This window comes from Heterodontus francisci, chromosome 34 (assembly GCF_036365525.1).
Source record: "Heterodontus francisci isolate sHetFra1 chromosome 34, sHetFra1.hap1, whole genome shotgun sequence".
NCBI lineage: Eukaryota > Metazoa > Chordata > Chondrichthyes > Heterodontiformes > Heterodontidae > Heterodontus > Heterodontus francisci.
This window is the reverse complement of record NC_090404.1, coordinates 8,217,716-8,244,219: the sequence shown is the minus strand read 5'-3', so window position 1 is coordinate 8,244,219 and position 26,504 is coordinate 8,217,716. Positions and strand designations below refer to the sequence as shown.

Sequence of the window (26,504 nt, the reverse complement as noted above, 5' to 3'; positions counted from 1 at the left end):
TCATTCTAATTTCACCCTTTTTTTGTAGTCATCTTTTGCTGGTTTCTAAAACTTTCCCAATCTTCTGGCCTAACACAAATCTTTGCAGTATTGTACGCCTTTTCTTTCAATTGATACCATCCTTAACTTCCTTAGTTAGCCACAGATGGTGCATCCTTCACATCGAATCTTTCTTTCTCAATGGAATATATCTTGTTGAGAGTTAGAAACTATCTCCTTAAATGTCTGCCACAGCTTCTCTACTCTCTCAGCATTTAACTTATTTTCCCAGCCCACTTTAGCCAACTCTGTCTTCATTACCTTTATTTAAGTTCAAGACACTAGTTTCAGACCCAAACTTCTCAACCTCAAACTGAATGTGACATTTATCATGTTATGATCATTCTTGCCTATAGGATCTTTTATTATGAGATCATTTATTAATCCTGTCTCATTACACATTACCAGGTCTAAAACAGCCTGCTCCTAGGTTGGTTCCAGAAGGTACTGTTCCAAGAAACTGCCTCCAATACACTATGAACTCATCCTCCGGGCTACTTTTGCCAATTCGATTAGTCCAATCCATATGAAGATTAAAATTGTTGATAATTATTGAAGTAGCTTTCCCACAAGCCCCCATTATTTCTTGATTAACATTCTGTCCTACAGTGCAGCTACTGTTATTGAGCCTATAAACATAACTATGCAGCTGGACAAGATCCAGGCTTGGGCTAAGTGGCAAGCAACATTCGTGCCACACAAGTGCCAGGCAATTACCATCTCAAACGAGAGAAAATCTAACCATCTCCCCTTGACGGTCAATGGCATTACCATTGCTGAATCACCATCCTGGGGGTCACCATGACCAGAAACTGAACAGGACCAGCCACATAAATGCTGTGGCTACAAGAGCAGGTCAGAGGCTGGGAATTCTGTGGTGAGTAACTCACCTCCTGTCTCCCCAGTGCTTGTCCACCATCTAGAAGGCACAAGTCAGGAGTGTGATGGAATACTCTCCACTTGCCTGGAATGGTGCAGCTCCAACAACACTCAAGAAGCTCAACATCATCCAGGACAAAGCAGCCCACTTGATTGGCACTCCAACCACCACTTTCAATATTCACTCCCTCTACCACTGACGCACAGTGGCAGCAATGTGTACCATATACAAGATGCACTGCAGCAACTCACTAACTCTCCTTAGACAGCACCTTCCAAACCCACAACCTCCACAACCTAGAAGGACAAGAGCAGCAGATGTATGGAAACACCACCACCTGCAAGTTTCCTCCAAGCCACACACCATCCTGACTTGGAACTATGTCACCATGCCTTCATTGTCACTGGGTCAAAATCCTGGAACTCCTTTCCTAACAGCACTGTGGGTGTAGCTACACCCCAAGGACTGCAGCTGTTCAAGAAGGCAACTCACCGCCACTTTCTTGGGGACAATAAGGGACGGGCATAAATGCCCACATCTCACAAACAAATAAAAAAAACTACTCCCACCAGTGACTTCTTTCTTTTGCTATTTCTTATCTCTACCCAAACTGATGCTACATCTTAGTCTTCTGAGCCAAGATCATTCTCCCCACTGTACTGATCTCATCCTTCATTAACAGAGCTACCCTACCTCCTTTTCCTTTCTTCCTATCCATATGAAATGTCACATACTCTTGAATATTTAGTTCCCAGCCTTGGTCACCTTGCAACCACATCCCTGAAATGGCTATCATAGCACAAATAGAAATAAATGGGTATGATATCAATTCATCCACATTGTTATGAATGCAGCAGGCATTCAGATAAAGTGCCTTTAATTTTGTCATTTTACCATTTTTTCCATACTCTGACCTTATTTGCTGGTGCACTCTTACTCTCTATCCCTTCCTGTCATACTCTGGTTATCATTGCCCGTATTGCTACCTTGTAATATTGTCTTGCCCTTTTTTGTTAACTTTCTATGTGTCCCCTCACCTGAACTCTTCCCCCCCACTATTTTGTTTAAAGCCCTCTCTATAGTCTTAGTATTATGATTTGCCAGGACACTGGTCCCAGTGGTGTTCAGGTGAAGGCCATCCCAATGGTACAGCTCTCTCTTTCCTCAGTGCCCCATGAATCGAAACCCAGTTCTCCCACACCAATCTTTGAGCCACACATTCAACTCGCTGATCTTATTTACCCAAAGCCAATTTGCTTGTGGTTTAGATAGTAATCCAGAGATTATCTTTGTGGTTCTGCTTTTTAAATTCAGCTTTAGCTATTTACATTCCCTCAGCCAAACCTTTTTCTGAGTCCTACCTCTATTGTTGGTGCCCACAAAGACCACGACAACTGGATCCTTCCCCTCCACTACAAGTTCCTCTCCAGCCCCGAGGAACAGTCCTTAACCCTGGTACCAGGCAGGCAACACAGCCTTTGCAACTCAAGCTTTCAACTGTAAAGAACAGTATCTATCTCTGAACTTTACTGTTCCTACTACATTCCTTTTTACTCCCGCCACTCGAATGGTGCCCTGCACACGGTGCTGTGGTCAGTTTGCTCATCCTCCCTGCAGTCCCTGCTCTCGTCCACACAAGCTTCAAGAACTTTGAACCTGTTGGACAAGTGCAAGGGCTGACGCTCCTCCATTGCTACTTTCTGGGTCCCCATACCTGCCTCACTTACAGTCACACCCTCCTGTCACTGACCATGGACCAAATCTGAAGTACCTAGCCGAAGGGGTGTGACTGCCTCCTGGAATAAAGTGTCCAGGTGAGTTTCCCCCTTCCTGATGCATCTCAGGACTTGGATTCTTGCTCATCATCTCGGAGTGAAATTCCTCGAGCTGCAGACACTTACTGCAGATGTGGTTGCAGTGGAACACATTGGTATTCACCAGCTTCTACATGTTACAGCTGCAACACATCACCTGGCCTGCCATCTCTACTGTGTTTTATTTAACTGATAGTTATATGCAGTAGTTGAACTAGTTAACATACACTATTTAATGAAATACTTTTATCTCACCAGTACTAGTCTAAACTACTAACCCAGTTTAGAAAGAGGAAAAATCTTAAAACTCACCAATCACCTACCTGTTCTCTAATTAATGCCTCTGGGCTTCAGCTCTCTGGCTCCCTCTCTTGGATCACTACTTGTTCTGTAAAATACCGGAACAGCACCTCCTCCCTCGCTGCACCACTTAGCATTTTCCTGAGTTCAGCTCTCTGCCTTGCAGTCGAGCAGATCTTTCTGCTGCTTACTTTGTGTGTTGGCAAAACCTCCTATATTTATCCTAACTGGAATTCCAGAGACCTGAGTCAGGCCCTGCTGACCAGGGAACCAGTTCCTACTATCTACCCAAGTAACTAATTGTGCAGCTGACACTCACAGGCAGCTTGTTTACCATTGACTAAGACTGAAAGAAGCTACAATTTAATGTTAAAGTTAAGCTAAATGCTCAATGCAAACTTGACTAGATTTTAAGAGATCAACCTTTAAATTCCTACACTACTTGGCAGCTTCATGTGTTGCACTTGTAGCAGAACCTGCCTCTCAAGGATTGGCCTCCACAGCCATCGGCAAAGATGCAGCAAATGAAAACACTCCATCTAATTGTATTGTTTGCTGCATGTCCATCATCTCTCAGATGAAAGGATGCTAACCAACCAGTTCTTAAAGGAGGTGCATTTTGGCTTCAGCAGGTGCTGGAACTGGTTACAGAAGACACTGAGCAGAAATAAGAGTGAAAATTGAGCAACAGGCTAGAAAGCATTCTCCAAGGCTCCCTTATGCAGCACCGGATGGCTTGGTACAGGAGGTGGACAGGAGGAGAGAGGTCCACTTCCCTCAGGGGGCCAAGAGAGCCTCCAGACAGGCACTAAGAAGGCATTGGGAGCAGCCAGCCATCATAGTCATTGCCAGCAGTCTAGCCCCAAGGACCTGGATGCAATGCAGGAAGAAGTTTAATGACTTTGTGCGAGTGGTCAGGGTCAGTGAATGCATCTTCACATGCCATATCCTTTAAAATGAACCACTAGCCTCACACACTGTTCCGTTCACCACACCCCCTTCACTCACCTATCCATCAAGCACAACTCAGACCTCACATTCATAGCTTCACCTCACCCTCACTCACTTTGCACTGCTGTAAACCTCACACCTAAATCTCATAGCTTGCACACACGACCAGCTATTCAACTATGACACTTATGACATATCACACAAATTCTGGGCACTGCCTGTGCGGAGTTTGCAAGTTCTCCCTGTGACCGCGTGGGTTTCCTCCGGGTGCTGAAGTTTCCTTCCACATGCCAAGGACTTGCAGGTTGATAGGTAAATTGGCCGTTGTAAAAATTGTCCCTAGTGTAGGTAGGTGGTAGGAGAATTGAGGGAAAGTGGGGATGGGAGAGGGAAAATGGGATTAATGTACGATTAGTATGAATGGGTGGTTGATGGTCGGCGCAGACTCGGTGGGCCGTAGCGCCTATTTCGGTGCTGTATCTCTCTATGACTCACCAAATTAAACACTCTGCCAGAGAGCAGTCAATCATGATTCTGTAACATTAATCCAGAGGCCGTGAGTTCAAATCCTGCCATGGTAGTTTGAGAGTTGGAAGTCAAAATCTGGAAATAAAAAAGCTGGTTGTCAGTAGAAATGACCGTGAAGCTGCTGGATTGTCTAAGAACGTTCATTTATACAGCACCTTTCCCGACCTCAGGGTGTTCCAAAGTGCTTTACAGCCAATTAAGCATCTTTAAAATGTATACTCACTCTTATAGTTAGGATAAAGTGGGCAGCCCAAGTGGCACACAGCAAGATCCCACAAACAGCAAACAGATAAAGGACCAAACAGTCCACTTTTTCGCAACTGGCATTGGTTCATTAATGCCCCTCAAGAGATGAAAACCTGTTGTCCTTACCCAGTTTGGGCCTGTTTATGTGACTGAAGTCTTACACCAACATGGTTGACTATTAACTGCCCCTGAAGTGGCCGAACGAGCCACTCAGTTGTAAGAAACCGGTTCAAGGAGGCGGCCGCCCACCACCAGCACCTTCTCACGGGGAGACTAGGGACAGGGTAATAAATACCAGCTTTACCAGCGATGCCCACATCCCAAGAATGAATTAGTAAAAACTTGCAGCCAGTTCTTTCCTCAAAGGGACTGGTGGAAAATCTGAAGCCCACCCACTGGAGACACCAAAACCCATCCAAGCTCAGTAATTATCAACCAGGTTTTCTCGCACCCATTGCCTCCCCCTCAAAGGCTGTGACATTAAAATCCCCGTGTTTCAGTGTTTTTGGGTGGCCCCAGTCAGAGTGGTGTCCTCCCCAGGAGAGGCCAGCCTGCCGGCTGCCGCCTCCCACTGAGCCCCAGGCTCTCTCCGCGGCCTTGCTCCTGGCCGCTCAGCTCGATGGCCCACCTGTGCCAGCGCGCGCCGTTACCAAGCCCCGCCCCCGCAGCCATGGCAACCGTTAACCGTTTCCCGTTCAAAGTTTTCGATGTGAAATAAAGTCCTCCGCGAGCCTCCGACAACCGCCACTCGCGCACGCGCAGCTGCTCCGTTTGGGGAGAAATGTCAAACCCCGCCCCCATCGTCGCCATTTTTGTTGGGGGCAAATCTACACGAACGCGATTAAACCAGGAGAAATGAAGCATCGCAGCCCCATAGAAAGATGGACGTCACTCTCGAATAAAAAGTATTTATCTTTTGCAAGCTGGGGTGAACCTTATTTTCAGTTCTTCTCGGGTGAAATATTATGCAGGTATATTTTAATTTTAATGTTGATTTACTTGTACCCATTCGTCTCTCTTTACAAAGATGTCTGAAATCTCTGAACCTGCCTTTGGGGTTTTCAATGGCGGGTTGGTTGACATTCTTCCATCTACAGAAAGATGATGGACTCGCAGCAAACAATCCATTTAAGTGGGGTGTCTTCTCTTGGTTCACCTTTGCTGATGGCTGTGAAGCCTTAAGAGGCAGATTCTGCCACAAGTGCTGCAGGTGAAGCTGCCGAGTGACTGTGTGAGTTGTTGTTTTTGACATTGACCTCTGTTGTGAAGCTGCTGCAGCAACTGGTCATCGTGGTCGTGCAAACCAGTCCACAGGATGTGTCACCATTTCCCTCTTTCATCAGCTAGTGACTCCCAGATGCAATAGTCCACTGGTCCCAGTCACCTCACCATACAGAAGGTCCTTGGGTATGCGACTGTCTTCCATCCTGCGGATGTGTCTGATCATTCCCCGTGGAAGAGAATGTGCCTTATTCACACTACAGGAGCCCAGCGCGCAGGCGCAGTGCCACTTTGATCAGAGCTGTGTGAGTACTGGAGACGCTTTTGCAGCGGGTGAGAGTCGGAGGGGCGCAGGGGGAGAATGGAGCCGGCGGGTGGAAGGGGAGTCTTCAGAAACACCTGGTGTAGACCGCAAGCCCCGAATAAGAACCTCCAGGTATGAGTTCCGATGAAGGGTCACTGACCCGAAACGTTAACTCTGCTTCTCTTTCCACAGATGCTGCCAGACCTGCTGAGTGATTCCAGCATTTCTTGTTTTTATTTCAGATTTCCAGCATCCGCAGTATTTTGCTTTTATTTAAGAACCTCCAGGTCCCGCGTTTGCAGCTCCAGGGCTTTTTCCCGCAAACAAGCCCAGGTCAACGGCTGAGCGGGGAGCAGAGCGCATGCGCAGCTATCCTGGTGATGACACAGAGTGGGCGGGGTTTCAGGGTCCCAGTGACCAGGAGAGAAAATCATTGACTCATTGATTTGATTCTCATTCTGCACACAGGGGCTGGAGAACTGAACCCAGTCAGAGTAGAGGGAGGGAGAAAACTGGCAGTGGAGGAAGAAATGGTGCGATCAGTTTGGATTTCAGGACAGGGAGGAGAGTGTGTGGGATGGGGATTTACAGCTTTGGGGGAACAAGAGAGGAAAAAATGTTCCATAGAAACTAGAATTGTCTGTTTTGAATTTCTACCTTGTACTTAGTGATGACTTTTGCAAACTCCTTTTTACAGGGTGTTAGTAGTGGACAAGTTCCAGACGGGAAGCTCAAAGCAAACATTACATCAAGATCTGACAGTCACTGATTCATTGGGATCTGAATATTTTCAGTCTTTGAATGTGGAAGCAGAAATGATTGTCTGTTCCAGCTGCAGGAAAAGATTTCAAACATCAGTGTAACTGGAAAACCACTGAGACACAGACACCCGAATAGGAGTGTTCCAGTGCACTGACTGTGGAAAGAGCTTTAACCGGTTTCACAGCCTGAAAAAACATCGCACCATTCACAGTGGGGAGAAACCGTACATGTGTTCTGTGCGTGGACGAGGCTTCAACTGATCATCCAATCTGAGAAACACAAGGACACCCTCATCGTGGAGAAACCGTGGAAATGTGGAGATTGTGGGAAAGGATACAATTACCCATACCAGCTGGAACTCATCGACGCAGTCACACTGGGGAGAGGCCGTTCACCTGTTCCATGTGTGGGAAGGGATTCAGTCAATCATCCAATCTCACAACACATCAACCTGTTCATATTGATCAGAGACCTTTTAAATGTTCTGACTGTGTGAAGAGATTTAAAAGCAAATGGAATCTGCTGGCACACCAGCACAGTCACACTGGGGAGAGGCCGTTCACTTGCTCTGTGTGTGGGAAGGGATTCACTCGGTCAAACAATCTGCTGAAACACCGGCGAGTTCACATGCGACAGCAGGAGTTGGATTCTGCTGTTATTGCTGCTGTTGATCACATCCAGGATTGAACTTAATATCAACTGGGATACAAACAGTGTGAAGGGCAGAGAGGACACAAAATTCTTTTACTGCATTTAAGAGAACTGTTTTATCCAGCACCTGACAAACCCAATGAGAGGGGGCGCAGTTCTAGATTTAGTCCTTGGTAATGAAGCTGGGTAAGCGGATGAAGTAACAGTGGGTAGAAGCCTGCTTGGCTCTGCAATTGAAACCCCACCCAGGCCCGACCTGACTACATCCAACCCGAACCCGACTCGGGCCTGAGTCCTTTTGGTTTTTTCCCGCGCCCGTCCCAACCCGAATACCGGAATGAAGCTAATATCAAAGAGGTTGTGCTGTACCTTGGAGCCTCCGTGCTCCTTTCCGGCAGCAGGCAATTCCTGCAGAATCGTGCAGATGGAGTTGGGAATCGGAGCTTGAACTCGTCACCAATGGCACGCACCCGCCCACAACTTTCACACACGAGGACTTAGTTTGTGGCCGAATTCATTGGACAGTGTGATCACTGTCAGGACCATCATGGAGACCAAGACGGACCTGTGAGGAGACAGGCACCGGCGAGCGGGAGTTCCAGCAGATTAAAAGAGGCTGCGAGAGAGCAGGGAAAGAGCCAGACCAGTATTATACTCTCACACACTCTCATAGGGACAGTTCCACGACTGACGTCACTGTTCAGAAAGTGACGCGTTGCAAGGGGAGGCAGTTGATTGGTAAGTGTGAACAGGTGAGTATTTCTACCCTTTTTTACTACTTTCAATAGCTAAAGTAAAGGTAGGGAATTTAGATTGTAGTAGGTAGTGTTTGGAGTAGAATAGGTGCCTATCGTAATTAGGACTCTAAATTAAAGGGAGTAACTAAGTTGCTTAATCTAAGGCTAAGTCATTGGCAGGAGAGCCCTGTGGCATGCTCCTCCTGTGCTATGTGGGAAAGCAGGGACGCTTCCAGTGTCCCTGGTGATCATGTCTGCAGGAAGTATGTCCAGATGGAGCTACTGGCTGACCGCATTGCACAGCTGGAGCTGCGGATGGATTCACTGTGGAGCATTCGCGATGCTGAGGACATCGTGGATAGCACGTTTAGTGAGGTGGTCACACCGCAGGTAATGGCTGCAGAGGCGGAACAGGGATGGGTGACCACCAGGAGGAGTAGTAGGCACAGGCAGGTAGTGCAGTGGTCCCCTGTGGCCATCCCTCTCTCAAACAGATATACCGCTTTGGATACTGTTGTGGGGGGGATGGCCTCCCAGGGAAAAGCAGCAACAGCCAAGTTCGTGGTACCACGGATGGCTCTGCTGCACAGGAGGGGATGAAAAAGAGTGGGAGAGCCATACTGACAGGAGATTCAATTGTAAGGGGAACAGACAGGCGTTTCTGTGGCCGCAAATGAGACTCCAGAATGGTATGTTGCCTCCCTGGTGCTAGGGTCAAGGATGTCTCGGAGTGGCTGCAGGACATTCTGAAGGGAGAAGGTGAACAGTCATAGGTAGAAAGAGGGATGAGGTCCTGCAACAAGAATTTAGGGAGCTTGGTAGCAGATTAATAAGCAGGACCTCAAAGTTGTAATCTCTGGATTACTCCCGGTGCCACGTGCTAGTGAATATAGGAATAGGAGGATAGAGCAGATGAATGCGTGGCTGAGGAGGTGGTACAGGAGGGAGGGCTTTAGTTTCCTGGATCAATGGGTCTGTTTCTGGCAAAGGTGGTACCTGTACAAATTGGAGGGGTTGCACCTGAACCGGAATGGGACCAACATCCTTGCTGGGAGGTTTGCTAGTGCTGTTGGGAGGGTTTAAACTAATTTGGTAGGGGGATGGGATGAAGAGTGGAGTTACAGTAGGGGGTGATGCACAGCCAAATATAGAAGAGAAACTGAGTTAGTCTGGAAGGCAGAGCAAATATAGACCTGTTAAGGCTCAAGTGAAAAATGCAAGGCTGGATTGCATCTATTTTAATGCAAGGAGTCTTACCAGTAAGGCAGATGAATTGAGGGCATTGATTAGCACATGGGAGTATGATATTATTGCTATCATAGAGACATGGTTGAGGAAGGGGCAGGACTGGCAAATCAATATTCCAGGATATAGAATCTTCAGGCATGACAGGGGAGGGGGTAAAAGAGGAAGAGGCATTGCACTGTTGATCAAGGAGTCAATTACTGCAGTAAGGGGGGATGACATCTCAGAAGGGGTAGAATGAGGCCATAGGGGTAGAACTTAAAAACAAAAAGGGGGAAATCACTTGGCTGGAAGTGTACTACAGGCCTCCAAACAGTCAGGGAGAGATAGAGGAGCAGATATGTAGGCAAATCTCAAGGAGAGGTGTAAAAATAATAGGGTGATAATAGTAGGGCATTTCAACTTCCCCAATATCAACTGGGACAGTCTTCGTGCAAAAGGCTTAAAGGGGGTGGAATTCTTAAAATGCATACAGGACAGCTTTTTGAGCCAGTATGTAGATAGTCCTGCAAGAGAAGGGGCAGTACTGGACCTAATCCTGAGGAATGAAGATGGACAAGTGGTAGAAGTGTCAGTGGGGGAACATTTCGGGGATAGTGACCATAACTCTGTAAGATTTAAGGTAGTTATGGAAAAGGACAAAGATGGACCAGAAATAAAGGTACTGAATTGGGCAAAGGCCAATTTTAAGATGATAAAACAGGATCTGGCCAAAGTGGACTGGGAGCAGCTACTTGTAGGAAAGTCTGCATCAGATCAGTGGGAATCATTCAAAGTGGAAATAGTGAGAGTTCAGGACCAACATGTACCCATTAAGGTGAAGGGTAGGACCAACAAGTCTAGGGAACCCTCTATGTCAAGGGATATAGAGGATTGGATCAGGAAAAAAAAGGAGACTTATGGCAGATTCAGAGGGCTGAAATCAGTGGAGGCACTAGAGGAGTATAGAAAATGTAGGGTGGCACCTAAAAATGTAATTAGGAGGGCGAAGAGGGGACATGAAAAAACACTGGCGGACAAGATAAAGGAAACTCCTAAGGCGTTTTATAAGTATATTAAGGGCAAGAGGTTAACCAGGGAAAGAGTAGGGCTCATTAGGGACCAAAGTGGCAATGTGTGTGTGGAGCCGGAGGACATAGCTGAGGTTTTAAATAATTACTTTTCATCTGTGTTCACTATGGAGAAAGACGATGTAGGTGTAGAGATCAGGGAGGGGGACTGTGATATACTTGAACATATTAGCATTGAAAGGGAGGAAGTATTAGCTGTTTTAGCGGGCTTAAAAGTGGATAAATCGCCAGGCCCAAATGAGAGTTGCATTTGTGTAGCGCCTTTGATGCAGTAATTACAGCAACATGGGGTTTATGCGCTCCCCTGTGAGCCGCTTCCTGTCTTTCCTCATCTAATTCTATCCTCCTAAGCCTCTGTTCCTACGGAGATCCAGTCGGGGAGTGGGACCAACTGCATAGCTCTGTGGTGAGCCAGCATGGACCCAATGGGCCGAATGGCCTCATTCTGTGTCGTAAATGAATATATGATAGATGTATCCCAGGCTGCTATGTGAGGCAAGGGAGGAGATTGCAGGGGCTCTGACACAAATTTTCAAATCCTCTCTGGCCACAGGAGAGGTACCAGAGGACTGGAGGTTAGTGAATGTGGTACCATTATTCAAGAAGGGTAGCAGGGATAAACCAGGTAATTACAGGCCGGTGAGTCTAACATCAGTAGTTGGGAAACTATTGGAAAAAATTCTGAGGGACAGGATTAAACTCCACTTGGTGAGGCAGGGATTAATCAAGGATAGTCAGCATGGCTTTGTCAGGGGGAAATCATGTCTAACTAACTTGATTGAATTTTTCGAGGCGGTGACTAGGTGTGCAGATGAGGGTAAAACAGTTGATGTAGTCTGCAGCAAGGCTTTTGATAAGGTCCCATGGGAGATTGGTTAAGAAGGTAAGAGCCCATGGGATCTAGGGAAATTTGGCAAATTGGATCCAAAATTGGCTTTGTGGCAGGAGGCAGAGGGTAATGGTCGAGGGTTGTTTTTGCGAGTGGAAGCCTGTGACCAATGGTGGGGGAGATTGCGAGGGAAATCCATAAAAGCCCAGCTCCAGGGAAGGGGGAATAATACTGTTCACAGATACACACAAACTTACACAGTCCCACAACATGGTTCAGAGACACACAAACAAACTCACACAGTCCCACAACATGGTTCAGAGACAGACACACAAACTCACACAGTCCCACAACACAGTTCAGACACACACAAACTCACACAGTCCCACAACACGGTCCAGAGACAGACCCACAAACTCACACAGTCCCACAACACAGCTCAGCCACACACAACAGACACACACAAACTCACACAGTCCCACAACACGGTTCAGAGACAGACACACAAACTCACACAGTCCCACAACACAGTTCAGACACACACAAACTCACACAGTCCCACAACACGGTTCAGAGACAGACCCACAAACTCACACAGTCCCACAACACAGCTCAGCCACACACAACAGACACACACAAACTCACACAGTCCCACAACATGGTTCAGAGACACACACAAACTCACACAGTCCCACAACACAGTTCAGACACACACAAACTTACACAGTCCCATAACACAGTTCAGAAACACACACAAGTTCACACAGTCCCACAACACGGTTCAGAGACACACAAACTCACACAGTTCCACAACATGGTTCAGAGACACACACAAACTCACACAGTCCCACAACACAGTTTCAGACACACACAAACTCACACAATCCCACAACAGAGTTCAGAGACACACACAAACTTACACAGTCCCAAACGCGGTTCAGAGACAGACACACACAAACTCACACAGTCCCACAACACAGTTCAGAAACACAGAAACTCACACAGTCCCACAACAGAGTTCAGAGACAGACACACAAACTTACACAGTCCCACAACACAGTTGAGAGACACAAGAGTTAAAATGGAGGTTGAAATTACCGAGCAGAAGTTGTTCAGTGCAGAGGCTGAGTGAGGATCCCTGTATCACACTCTGTCATTACACACACACACCTTTAATAATCTCCCTCCTGTTGGATTCTCTCTGTATCGCACTGTGTCCTCTCTCTGTCTCTCTCACACACACATAAACCTGGAACAATCTCCGTCCTGTTGGATTCTCTCTTTTATCAACTCTGTTCCCAGTGGGAACTGGTCATGTCACTTATATTGTATCTGTTGCCTTAGCTGCAAAGATTTTTTTTTAGCAATTTGACAGTTAAATGTGCTTTGTTTTGTTCTAAATACAGTTATTTAATTGCCACAATCGTTTTGGTGTTATCCCCTTCTGAATGTCTGACAGAAGAATCTCGTAAACAATCGTTCTCCGATTGAAGGAAAAATTGCTGGGGAGAAATTCTGATGTATTCCACCAGATGGCAGTAAAATCCCAGGATCCATCCCGCAGAGTCTGTCTGGAAAAATTGATCTCTGCCAGGACTATACAGGTTGCACAGTACCTCAAACTTTAATTCACAGATACACTGCTTTGGAGTGTCTTGCAGCACTCGCTCATGTCAGTCTCTATGGCACAATTGACTAGCGCATTTGGCTGTTAATCGGAAGGTTGGTGATTCAAACCCATCCAGGGATGTCCTTCACTGATTCCCCCCCCCCCCCCACCTTCAGCCTTCATTGCCACACAGTTCTGGGTTTTCAGTGTGTGCTTTGCTGCGAGGAACTATTCCTGAAATAGTGCTCTCTCTGCTGCTATCCAATCAGTTCGCACTGAAATAGTTTCATGAATATTAGTTTCAAATAAAGTGAGGAAAAACAACAAATAAATGTACCTACATCTAAACCATTAGAAATATATTAAGTTATTGGCTTCAAGAGAACGAAAGGAAATGGATTCTATAAATGCACAATACGAGGTTAATGTGCAGCTGGTATTAGGAAAAAGTAATTCTGAACACGGTGGACCATTTTAATGATGTTTTACCTACATCAAATAACTTCATCTCTGTTGATGAGTCCCTGGCTGTATTTGTTCCAGTCTGGGTGCTAAAAGGTGATGAAAGTGCCTGTGGAATTGTCACTGAGAGCTGAACACTGAGCAGTGAATTTCCTTTAGCTTTCAAATCCAATTCCACACACCCGAGTCCCAGAATCATCACTCAGAATCACCGCTATGAAAGTAGGGAACTGCTCCAAATACACAACAGGACGGGCAGCTCGTGAAAAATTATTAAACTTTTGGTGTGTCGACTTTTCCCAGAACTTCAAGCAGGACTGTGTGAAAATATAAACTGTGAGTATGTGTATGTGGCTGTCATGTTTCTATATAAACTGTAAGTGTTTATGTTATGAATGTGATGCTTTGTATGTGTGTCAGTTGTAAATTTCCTTTTATTTTTATTATATACATCAGGTTCTAAATATATAAAATAAAAACAAAATGCTGGAAATACTCAGCAGGTCTGGCAGCATCTGTGGAGAAAGAAGCAGAGTTAACGTTTCCGGTCTGTGACCTTTCAGCAGAGCAGTTCTGATGAAAGGTCACTGACCTGAAATGTTAACTCATTTGTTTTTATTTCAGATGTCCAGCATCTGCAGTATTTTGCTTTTATTTATCTAAATTTATAAACATTGATGATTGATCCTGTGACACTTGTAAATGTATTGTGGGTGTATGAGTGTGCTGGTTCTGAATAAATGTGATTTATGTGTGTGTTATTTCTGAAAGCATTTGTGTGCATGTGTTGCATAAAAGTAAAACAGGAATAAATGGGCAGAAAATATTTTCTGAATGAAGACAGATTCAACCGAGAAATGAACGAAAAGCGCAGACACATGTAAATAGGTTTGTAAGCAGCAGAGTTATGAAACATATTTATATCCAGTGCAAGAATTCAAAATCAAATCTGATTCCTGGGATGGCAGGACTGACGTATGAAGAGAGATTGGGTCGATTAGGCTTGTATTCGCCAGAGTTTAGAAGAATGAGAGGGGATCTCATAGAAACTTACAAAATTCTAACAGACTAGATGCAGGAAGGATGTTCCCGATGGCGGGGGAGTCCAGGGGGGTGCTTTTGCTAACGCTGTTGGGGAGGGTTTAAACTAATGTGGCAGGGGGATGGGAACCAAATGAGGAGGTCAGTGGACAGTAAGGAGGTAGTAACTAAAGCCTGTAAGGAACTAGATAATGAAGTCAGTGTGACTAAGGGAAAGAATAGACAGGGAGCAGATGATGAACGCAAAGGGACTGGTGGTCTGAGGTGCATTTGTTTTAATGCAAGAAGTGTAGTATGTAAGGCAGATGAACTTAGGGCTTGGATTAGTACCTGGGAGTATGATGTTATTGCTATTACTGAGACTTGGTTGAGGGAAGGGCATGATTGGCAACTAAATATCCCAGGATATCGATGCTTCAGGCGGGATAGAGAGGGAGGTAAAAGGGGTGGAGGAGTTGCATTACTGGTCAAAGAGGATATCACAGCTGTGCTGAAGGAGGGCACTATGGAGGACTCGAGCAGTGAGGCAATATGGGCAGAACTCAGAAATAGGAAGGGTGCGGTAACAATGTTGGGGCTGTACTACAGGCCTTCCAACAGCGAGCGTGAGATAGAGGTACAAATATGTAAACAGGTTATGGAAAGATGTAGGAGCAACAGGGTGGTGGTGATAGGAGATTTTAATTTTCCCAACATTGACTGGGATTCACTTAGTGTTAGAGGTCGAGATGGAGCAGAATTTGTAAGGAGCATCCAGGAGGGTTTTCTAGAGCAGTATGTAAATAGTCCAACTCGGGAAGGGGCCATACTGGATCTGGTGTTGGGCAATAAGCCCGGCCAGGTGGTTGAAGTTTCAGTAGGGGACTACTTTGGGAATAGTGATCACAATTCCGTAAGTTTTAGAATACTCATGGACAAAGATGAGAGTGGTCCTAAAGGAAGAGTGCTAAATTGGGGGAAGGCCAACTATACCAAAATTCGGCAGGAGCTGGGGAATGTAGATTGTGAGCAGCTGTTTGAAGGTAAATCCACATTTGATATGTGGGAGGCTTTTAAAGAGAGGTTGATTAGCGTGCAGGACAGACATGTTCCTGTGCAAATGAGGGATAGAAATGGCAAGATTAGGGAACCATGGATGACAGGTGAAATTGTGAGACTAGCTAAGAGGAAAAAGGAAGCATACGTAAGGTCTAGGAGGCTGAAGAAAGACGAAGCTTTGAAAGAATATCGGGAATGTAGGACCAATCTGAAACGAGGAATTAAGAGGGCTAAAAGGGGTCATGACATATCTTTAGCAAACAGGGTTAAAGAAAATCCCAAAGCTTTTTATTCATATATAAGGAGCAAGAGGGTAACTAGAGAAAGGATTGGCCCACTCAAGGACAAAGGAGAAAAGTTATGCGTGGAGTCAGAGAAAATGGGTGAGATTCTAAACGAGTACTTTGCATCGGTATTCACCGAGGAGAGGGACATGACGGATGTTGAGGTTAGGGACAGATGTTTGATTACTCTCGGTCAAGTCGGCATAAGGAGGGAGGAAGTGTTGGGTATTCTAAAGGGCATTAAGGTGGACAAGTCCCCAGGTCCGGATGGGATCTATCCCAGGTTACTGAGGGAAGCGAGAGAGGAAATAGCTGGGGCCTTAACAGATATCTTTGCAGCATCCTTAAACACGGGTGAGGTCCCGGAGGACTGGAGAATTGCTAATGTTGTCCCCTTGTTTAAGAAGGGTAGCAGGGATAATCCAGGTAATTATAGACCGGTGAGCCTGACGTCAGTGGTAGGGAAGCTGCTGGAGAAGATACTGAGGGATAGGATCTATTCCCATTTGGAAGAAAATGGGCTTATCAGTGATAGGCAACATGGTTTTGTGCAGGGAAGGTCATGTCTTATCAACTTAATAGAATTCTTTGAGGAAGTGACAAAGTTGATTGATGAGGGAAGGGCTGTAGATGTCATATACATGGACTTCAGTAAGGCGTTTGATAAGGTTCCCCATGGTAGGCTGATGGAGAAAGTGAAGTCGCATGGGGTCCAGGGTGTACTAGCTAGATGGATAAAGAACTGGCTGGGCAACAGGAGACAGAGAGTAGCAGTGGAAGGGAGTTTCTCAAAATGGAGACGTGCTCCACAGGGATCCGTGCTGGGACCACTGTTGTTTGTGATATACATAAATGATTTGGAGGAAAGTATAGGTGGTCTGATTAGCAAGTTTGCAGACGACACTAAGATTGGTGAAGTAGCAGATAGTGAAGGGGACTGTCAGAGAATACAGCAGAATATAGATAGATTGGAGAGTTGGGCAGAGAAATGGCAGATGGAGTTCAATCAGGGCAAATGCGAGGTGATGCATTTTGGAAGATCCAATTCAAGAGTGAACTATACAGTAAATGGAAAAGTCCTGGGGAAATTGATGTACAGAGAGATTTGGGTGTTCAGGTCCATTGTTCCCTGAAGGTGGCAACGCAGGTCAATAGAGTGGTCAAGAAGGCATACGGCATGCTTTCCTTCATCGGACGGGGTATTGAGTACAAGGGTTACAGTTGTATAAGACTTTGGTTCGGCCACATTTGGAATACTGCGTGCAGTTCTGGTCGCCACATTACCAAAAGGATGTAGATGCTTTGGAGAGGGTGCAGAGGAGGTTCACCAGGATGTTTCCTGGTATGGAGGGCGCTAGCTATGAAGAGAGGTTGAGTAGATTAGGATTATTTTCATTAGAAAGACGGAGGTTGAGGGGGGACCTGATTGAGGTGTACAAAATCATGAGAGGTATAGACAGGGTGGATAGCAAGAAGCTTTTTCCCAGAATGGGGAATTCAATTACTAGGGGTCACAAGTTCAAAGTGAAAGGGGAAAAGTTTAGGGGGGGATATGCGTGGAAAGTTCTTTACGCAGAGGGTGGTGGGTGCCTGGAACGCGTTGCCAGCGGAGGTGGTAGACGCGGGCACGATAGCGTCTTTTAAGATGTATCTAGACAGATACATGAATGGGCAGGAAGCAAAGAGATACAGACCCTTAGAAAATAGGCGACATGTTTAGATAGAGGATCTGGATCGGCGCAGGCTTGGAGGGCCGAAGGGCCTGTTCCTGTGCTGTAATCTTCTTTGTTCTTTCTTAGGACCAGGTGGTCACAGTCAAAGGATAAGGGATAAGCCTTTTAGGACTGAGATGAGGAGGGATTTCTTCACCCAAAGAGTGGTGAACCTGTGAAATTCTCTACCACAGAAAGCAGCTGAGGCCAAATCATTAAATATATTCAAGAGTTAGATATAGTTCTTAGGGCTAAAGGGATATGGGGAGAAAGTGGGAACAGGGTACTAAGTTTGGATGATCAGCCATGATCGTATTGAATGGCAGTGCAGGCTCAAAGGGCCAGATAGCCTACTCCTGCTCCTATTTCACTATGTTTCGATGTTTCTAAATTAAAACTGATACCTTCAATTATATCTACCATGGCTGGAAAAATCCACGATCACTGTTCCTTGGTGGTCTCGCGGTTAGGATTTGGTGCTCTTACTACTGTGGCCTGGGTCCAATTCCTGGTCAAGGAAGTGTATTTTACAAAGCAGTTTATTCATCAGATAAAGGGTAGTTGTTTTCATCACTGTTAATAAACCAACAACATGCTGTTACACACTGAGAGAAATGTCTCCCAAGTGTCAGGTGAAGCTGATATCAGCTACACTACATAAACATCTAATCACTTGCCCTCAGGTCAGGGAAAGTGTTGAGGAAGAAGGTGAAATACTGAATCCTCTGCACTCACTCACAAACAAACATTTCACTGTTCCAAGGAAAATCATCCATTACAAAGTCACTTATCTCCTGAAGGAGATTCCGAATTTCCTTCCCCGAATCTTCGGAATCACATCCCTCTCGTTAGGATCCATTTGGATGGAAACCGGCCGCCCTCCACCTCTGGGAAATGCCATTCTAATCCTGTGAATGGGGAGAGTTTTGTTTGGAAACTGGGTTTCTCATCGTCTCAACCGCACATTCCCAAAATCACATTTCCAGGATGAGAGATTCACGGACAAATTCAACATATTTCAGCTCTGACAAAGCTGGACAGGTATACCCAGGGACTAGCACTGCAGGGCGGGTATACCCAGGGACTAGCACTGCAGGGCGGGTATACCCAGGGACTAGCACTGCAGGGCAGGTATACCCAGGAACTAGCACTGCGAGGCAAGTATATACAGAGACTAGCACTCTGGAGTGGATATACATAGGGAGTAGCACTCCAGGGCAGGTATACACAGGAATTTGCACTGCTGGACAGGGATACTCGGGACCTGGAGCTACAGGACAGGGATACCCAGGAACTGGCATCACTGGGCATGTCTACACTGTGTTATGGCCACGTGGTGAGGGGTGTGAGTGGTTCCCACTGTTTAACTCCCACCTGACCACAGCAAGCATTTTTGTTCTTCAATTTTTAACACCTTGATGCTTTATTTGTCAAATAAACAGACTGTGACAGGTGTTCTCATAGGTTTAAAACTTGAATATTAATTACATAGAGGTTGGTGAGACACTTGTGGAAAGATAAAGGCATTAAAAAATTCTTACTATTAATCAAAACAACCAAAAATGTGCATTTTTGTGAAGAACCTTTAAATGAGAAGATTAATTTATTGACTTACTTTCTCATCACTATGTTCGACAGTGATTTAGTGAAATACCTGGCATTGTTTTTGCTTGCACAAGTAGTCGATGTTTGCCTCAACACTTGATGTAGTGATGCGGAGTATCATCTGACAGGATTGATTTTGATCACGCTCTCTCTCCCTCCTTTTCTCCCTCTCTCTGTTCCCTCCTCCCCATGTTATTCACTACTCTCTGTTGTTACATTTCTGTCTCTGTCGTCCTCACTTTCAGTGTCCTCCCTCTCTCTGATCCCCCTTTCTCTTTCTGTCCCCTTTCTCTCTCTGTCTCTCCACCCCCCCCCCCCCCACCACCGGTCTGTCCTCCCTCTCTTTATCTCTCTGTCTCTTTGAGTCCCTCTTGCACACACACACACACCCCCAATCTGTCCTATCTCTCTCTGTTCTATGCAGGAGTCCTCCCCCTTTACATCGTGGGCCTGGGGTAGAGAGTGCTGAATAGGGCAGTCCTGTGCAATGGGCTTTTAAGTAGTTTCATGAACTCCCGGGCCGCCTGTAATTTCTGTGGCCTGAACGATTCCGTTTTCCATGTTTACGTGGAGTTTGCAAGGCTGCATCCCCCTTTGAGTATTTAAAGGCCTGCTCCTCAAGTTTTGGTTGCACTTGAGCCCCATGCTCCTGATCTCCAGGCACCCAGTGTGGAGAAGGGCGGACCAGGAGGAGGATCTCCTTGTTGGTCTGCTCCTGGGCCTGGACAAAGTAGCGACTCAGAGGTCCAGGCAGCGGGCTGTCGGAGGTCCATCCACCCTGATTGCCTACTGTTCTTCCAAGGTTATGTTCTTGCCTGGGTGTCCCTGGAAAGGGAGCATGGTGTCTTGTCACAAATGGATGAAAACCAACTGTAAATTACAGTATTTTTGTACACTTGGGTATTATTGTCAGCTGTTATTATACACAGCATGTTAAGTTGATTTACTTCTGCGTTCAACTTGTTTACAATGGAGGGTGAGATCACTTCACCAACTCTAACATGAAGTAAGGCCAACAGGAGATGGGACAGCTACTTGAAGAGGTCGGTCACATGACCTGGAAGCCACCCTTTTTAGCCTGTCTAACTTTGAAACAGTTTCTGTTTAAAGAGAACAGCTTGTACAAGAAACAGCTACCTTGAAGCCGTGCACCTCGCTAGCTCCGGGGCCTGCAAGAAAAAGAAAACGCCACAGTCTAAAAAGCAGCAAGAAATCTGTCCCAGCTCTCTGCCAGTTTCTCCCTCATCGGAATGGGTGAAATCAGAAACTAAGCTGCCTCAGCTGATCCCCAAACGTTCATAAGAAAGTTAAAGAGAAGAGATTTCCTACGACTCCGACTCCACTCGGCATTTACAGTCAGTTAATTCCAGCTTTGGTTGAAAAAAAAACGGACTCTGGTTTCAACTGGTACCGCATCACTTCGTAATTAAGCTATTTTTCTACTTGGTAAACATCCTTGCCCTTTTGATGCCTTTACCTTTCGTTGTATGTTTGTGAGTGTGCTTTCCGATGTTAACTCACTCCTGAGTTTAAGAGTGTGTGTTAATAAAACCTACTTTTTTAAACTTTAACAGTGTTGTTGCAGTCCTTTAAAAATCAGGGTTCACAAACTGAGGGAGTGGAGAAATACACCATTGGGATTCATTTTTTTTAAAAAGGGAAAAATTTAAATCACAATCTGATGGGCAGGTTGTTGAAAATGTAGAGAAATCTGTTTTCAAAACCTGTTCGTAACAGTCTCTGCCAATTCGCTTGACCAGTGGGCACCACAGGGGCTGGAGTGCATCATTAAATGCAGACAATGCTATTTTGAGCTCAGTTTTATTTATGTTTTTAATAGAGTTACTGATTTCAAATGCATAGAGGGGGCCTGAGGAATAAAGGCCTCCTTGAAAAAAACAGGTTAGATACAGCATAAAGCTTCCCCCCACAAAAGGGTTAGATACAGAGTAAAGCTCCCTCTACAATGTCCCCATCAAACACTCCCCAGGCAGGTGCAGCACGGGTCAGATACAGAGAACATAAGAAATAGGAGCTGGACTTGGCCATTTGGGGTAAAGCTCCTTCTAAACTTCATTGGCTGTAAAGTGTTTTGAGACGTCCTAATGTCATGAAAGCAGCTACAAAAATACAAGTCTTTCTTTAACAGAGGAGAAAAGGCCCAAAAATAGAACAGTCAACAGCATTTCAATTAGTCTCCTCTTTTCCTGGAAACAAATACTCCACACACTGTGTGTTGGAAATAAAGCTGATTTATTTGACATTTATCGAGAATATTAAACTCCAGCACAGTTTTTAGGGATTATTAACATCAGCAAAAACAAACACCAACGGTCAAAATGAACATAGTTCAGCCCTGGATGTGATTAACAGCAGCAATAACAGCAGAATCCAACCCCCGCAGTCACTTGTGAACTCGCTGGTGAGTCACCAGGTTTGATGACAGAGTGAATCTCCTTCCCACACATGGAGCAGGTAAATGGTCTCTCCCCAGTGAGAACCCGCTGGTGTCTCAGCAGGGTGGATGATCTGGTTAGTCTCTTCTCAGAGTTAGAAAAGGTGAACAGCCTCTCCCCAGTGTGAATGCGTTGGTGTCTCAGCAGCTCATTTCTGCTTTTAAAGCTCTTCTCACAGTCAGAACATTTAAAAGGTCTCTCATCAGTGTGAACCCGCTGGTGTGTCAGCAGATCAGATGACTGAGTGAATCCTTTCCCAGACAGGGAGCAGGTAAACGGTCTCTCCCCAGTGTGAACTCGCTGGTATTTCAGCAGAGAGGATGACCGAGTGAATCGCTTCTCACACACACAGCAGGTAAACGGTCTCTCCCCAGTGTGAACTCGCTGGTATTTCAGCAGAGAGGATGACCGAGTGAATCCCTTCTCACACACACAGCAGGTAAACGGTCTCTCCCCAGTGTGAACTCGCTGGTGTGTCAGTAGATCCTTTTTACTTTTAAATTTCTTCTCACAGTCAGAACATTTAAAAGGTCTCGGTTTGGAGTGAACAAGTTGGTGTCTCGGAAGATCGGAAGACCGAGTGAATCCCTTCCCACACACGGAGGAGGCGACCAGCTTCTCCCCAATGTGACTGTGCCAATGAATTTCCAGCTGGGATGGGGAATTGAATCCTTTCCCACAGTTCCCACATTTGCACGGTTTCTCCGCGGTGCGGGTGTCCTTGTGTCTCTCCAGGTTGGATGCTCACTTGAAGTGTTGTCCACACACAGAACAGGTTTACAGCTTCTCCCTGTTGTGAATGATGTGATGTGATGTTCTTATCAGGCTGTGTAACTGGTTAAAGTTCTTTCCACAGTCAGCGCACTGGAACACTCTCACTCGGGTGTGTGTGTCTCGGTGCTTTTCCAGTCACGCTGATGTTTGAAATCTCTTTCCACAGAAAGAACAAACATCTGATATTCAGATCCTGACGAATTGTGTGACTGTCAGATCTTGATTTGCTGCTTGGTTTGTATTTCCCGACTTTAAATCCTCCCCTTCTAATCCCCTGTAAAAGGAGCTTATAAAAGCTATCACTGTCAGTCCAGGATAGAAAGTCACAACATTCTCTCCTGCTGCTTCCTGTCCCAGGATGGCCTGACAGGCGCCCTGCTGCACATTGCCTCCAAAAAGATGGCGGCTGTTAACCCTGACCTGTCACAGGGAGAAATCCTACAGCTGTCACACCACTTGGTGTAAACGCGGGACTGGTAGCTTCTTATTCTGGACTTGAGGCCTACACCAGGTGTTTGTAAATCGGATAATGTTCCCTGTTCTATACTGGGGCTAGGGCTACACTCTGTGTGTGAAGCCCACGATGCTCCAGGGTTTATTAACCCACTACCCCAGCTTCCTCCTTTGTGTTCAATTTCCCGCACTTTTGTTCTCACCCCTTCTCCGTGTCCCAGACCCACTATAGGATTGCCCTTATGCTCACCTCTTATCCCACCAGCCTCCACAGTCAACACATCATCCTTCATCATTTCCCCCACCTCCAGTGTGATGCCACCACCAAACACATCTTCCCCTCCCCTTTCAGCGTTCTGGCCGGACTGTTCCCTCCACGACACCCCGGTCCAAACCTCCATCACATCCAACACCCACTTCACAGAAACATAGAAAATAGGAGCAGGAGTAGGCCATTCGGCCTTTCGAGCCTGCTCCGCCATTCATTATGATCATGGCTGCTCATCCAACTCAGTAACCTGTTCCCACTTTCGCCCCATATCCTTTGATCCCTTTCGCCCCAAGAGCTATATCTAACTCCTTGAAAATATACAATGTTTTGGCCTCAACTTCTTTCTGTGGTAGCGAATTCCACAGCTTCACCACTCTCTGGATGAAGAAATTTCTCATCATCTCAGTCCTGAAAGGTTTACCCCGTATCCTTAGACTATGACCCCTGGTTCTGGACTCCCCCACCATCGGGAACATCCTTCCTGCATCTACCCTGTCAAGGCCTGTTAGAATTTTATAGGTTTCTATAAGATCCCCCACCCCATTCTTCTGAACTCCAGCGAATATAATCCTAACCGACGCAATCTCTCCTCATACGTCAGTCCCACCATCCCAGGAATCAGTCATGGGAAACCATCGCTGCATTCCCTCTATAGCAAGAACATCCTTCCTCAGATAAGGAGACCAAAACTGCACACAGTATTCCAGGTGTGGCCTCACCAAGGACCTGTATAATTGCAGCAAGACATCCCTGCTCCTGTACTCAAATCTTCTCACTACGAAGGTCAATATACCATTTGCCTTTTTTACCGCCTGTTGCACCTGCATGCTTACCTTCAGCGACTGGTGTACCAGAACACCCAGGTCTCGTTGCATATTCCCCTCTCTCAGTTTATAGCCGTTCAGATAATAATCTGCCTTCCTGTTTTTGCTACCAAAGTGGATAACCTCACATTTATCCACATTATGCTGCATCTGCCATGCATTTGCCCACTCACTCAACTTGTCCAAATCACCCTGAAGTCTCTCTGCATCCTTCTCACAACTCACCCTCCCACCCAGTTTTGTGTCATCTACAAATTTGGAGATATTACATTTAGTTCCATCATCTAAATCATTAATATATATTGTGAATAGCTGGGGTCCTAGCACTGATCCCTGCGGTACACCACTCGTCACTGCCACCATTCGGAAGAAGACCCATTTATCCCGACTCTTTGTTTCCTATCTGCCAAACAATTTTCTATCCATCGCAATACACTACCCCCCAATCCCCCGCGCATCAATTTTACATGCTAATCTCTTACGTGGGACTTTGTTGAAAGCCTTCTGAAAGTTCAAATAAACCACATCCACTGGCTCCCCCTCATCAACTCTACTCGTTAAACCCTCGAAAAATTCCAGTAGATTTGTCAAGCATGATTTCCCTTTCGTAAATCCATGCTGACTGTCCGATTCTACCACTGTTCTCCAAGTGCTCTAATATAAAATCTTTGATAATGGACTCTAGAATTTTCCCCACTCCCGACGTCAGGCCTGACTGGTCTATAATTCCCTGATTTCTCTCTGCCTCCCTTTTTAAATAGTGGGGTTACATTAGCTACCCTCCAATCTGTAGGAACTGTTCCAGAGTCTATAGAATCTTAGAAGATGACTACTAATGAATCCACTATTTCTAGGGCCACTTCCTTAAGTACTCTGGGGTGTAGATTATCAGGCCCTGGGGATTTATCGGCCTTCAATCCGATCAATTTCCCCAACACCATTTCTCTACTAATACTGATTTCCTTCAGTTCTTCTCTTTCACTAAACCCTTTGTTCCCTAACATTTCTGGTATGATATTTGTGAAGACAGAACCAAATTATGCATTTAGTTGGTCAGCCATTTCTTTGTTCCCCATAATAAATTCTCCTGTTTCTGACTGTAAGGGACCTACATTTATCTTCACTAATCGTTTTCTCTTCACATACCTATAGAAACTTTTACAGTCAGTTTTTATGTTCCCTGCAAGCTTGCTCTCGTACTCTATTTTCCCCTTCTTAATCAATCCCTTGGTCCGACTTTGCTGAATTCTAAACTGCTCCCAATCCTCAGGTCTGTTGTTCCCTTCCCAAGCAAGCACAGGAGATTTAACACTTGCCTTTTAACTCCTGCCTTCTCACTGTCCAAGGCTCCAAATACTCCCTCAAGGTGTAACAGCAATTTACTTGCACTATTTTCAATGTAATATACTGTATTCACTGCCCACGATGTGGTCTCCTATACACTGGGGAGACCAAATGCAGATTAGGTGACCGCTTTATGGAATACCTCCATTCAGTTCACAAGCATGACTCTGAGCTTCAAGTCACCTGTCATCTTAGTTCTCTGCTCCACTCCCACTCTAACCTCTCTGTCTTTGGCCTCCTACACTATTCTAATGAAGCTCAATAGAAGCTCGAAGAATAGCAGCTCACCTTTCAATTTGGCACTTCAGTCTTCCGGACTCAACATGGAGTTCAACACTTTCAGATCATTTCTGTTACAATTCTGTGGGATGTAAACAGTAACCCCAGCACTTCACAGCACGTTCAGGGTAGCTGGTGAGAAACCCCCTGTGTGCAGAGTGGGAATAAAATCATTATCTCAAATCCTCCCTTTCTCATAATGAATTGAGTGACTCTGTCAGATCACAGAATCACAGAATAATACAGTGCAGAAGAGGCCCTTCAGCCCATCGAGTCTGCACCGATGCATTAAAGACACCTGACCTGTCTACCAAATCCCATTTGCCAGCACTTGGCCCATAGCCTTGAATGTTATGACGTGCCAAGTGCTCATCCAGGTACTTTTTAAAGGATGTGAGGCAACCTGCCTCTACCACCCTCCCAGGTAGGGCATTCCAGACTGTCACCACCCTCTGGGTAAAAAAATTCTTCCTCAAATCCCCCTTAAACCTCCCGCCACTCACCTTAAACTTGTGACCCCTCGTAACTGACCCTTCAACTAAGAGGAACAGCTGATCCCTATCCACCCTGTCCATGCCCCTCATAATCTTGTACACCTCGATCAGGTCACCCCTCAGTCTTCTCTGCTCCAGCGAAAACAACGCAAGCCTATCCATCCTCTCTTCATAGCTTAAATGTTCCATCCCAGGCACCATCCCGGTGAATCGCCTCTGCACCCCCTCCAATGCAATCACATCCTTCCTATAATGTGGCGACCAGAATTGCACACAGTACT

The 26,504-nt window shown here is 45.8% G+C and overlaps 1 pseudogene; it reads left to right on the top strand.

Moving 5' to 3' along the window:
* Positions 1–26,504, top strand: part of LOC137349002 (oocyte zinc finger protein XlCOF7.1-like) — a 107,922-nt pseudogene that overhangs the window by 59,670 nt on the left and 21,748 nt on the right.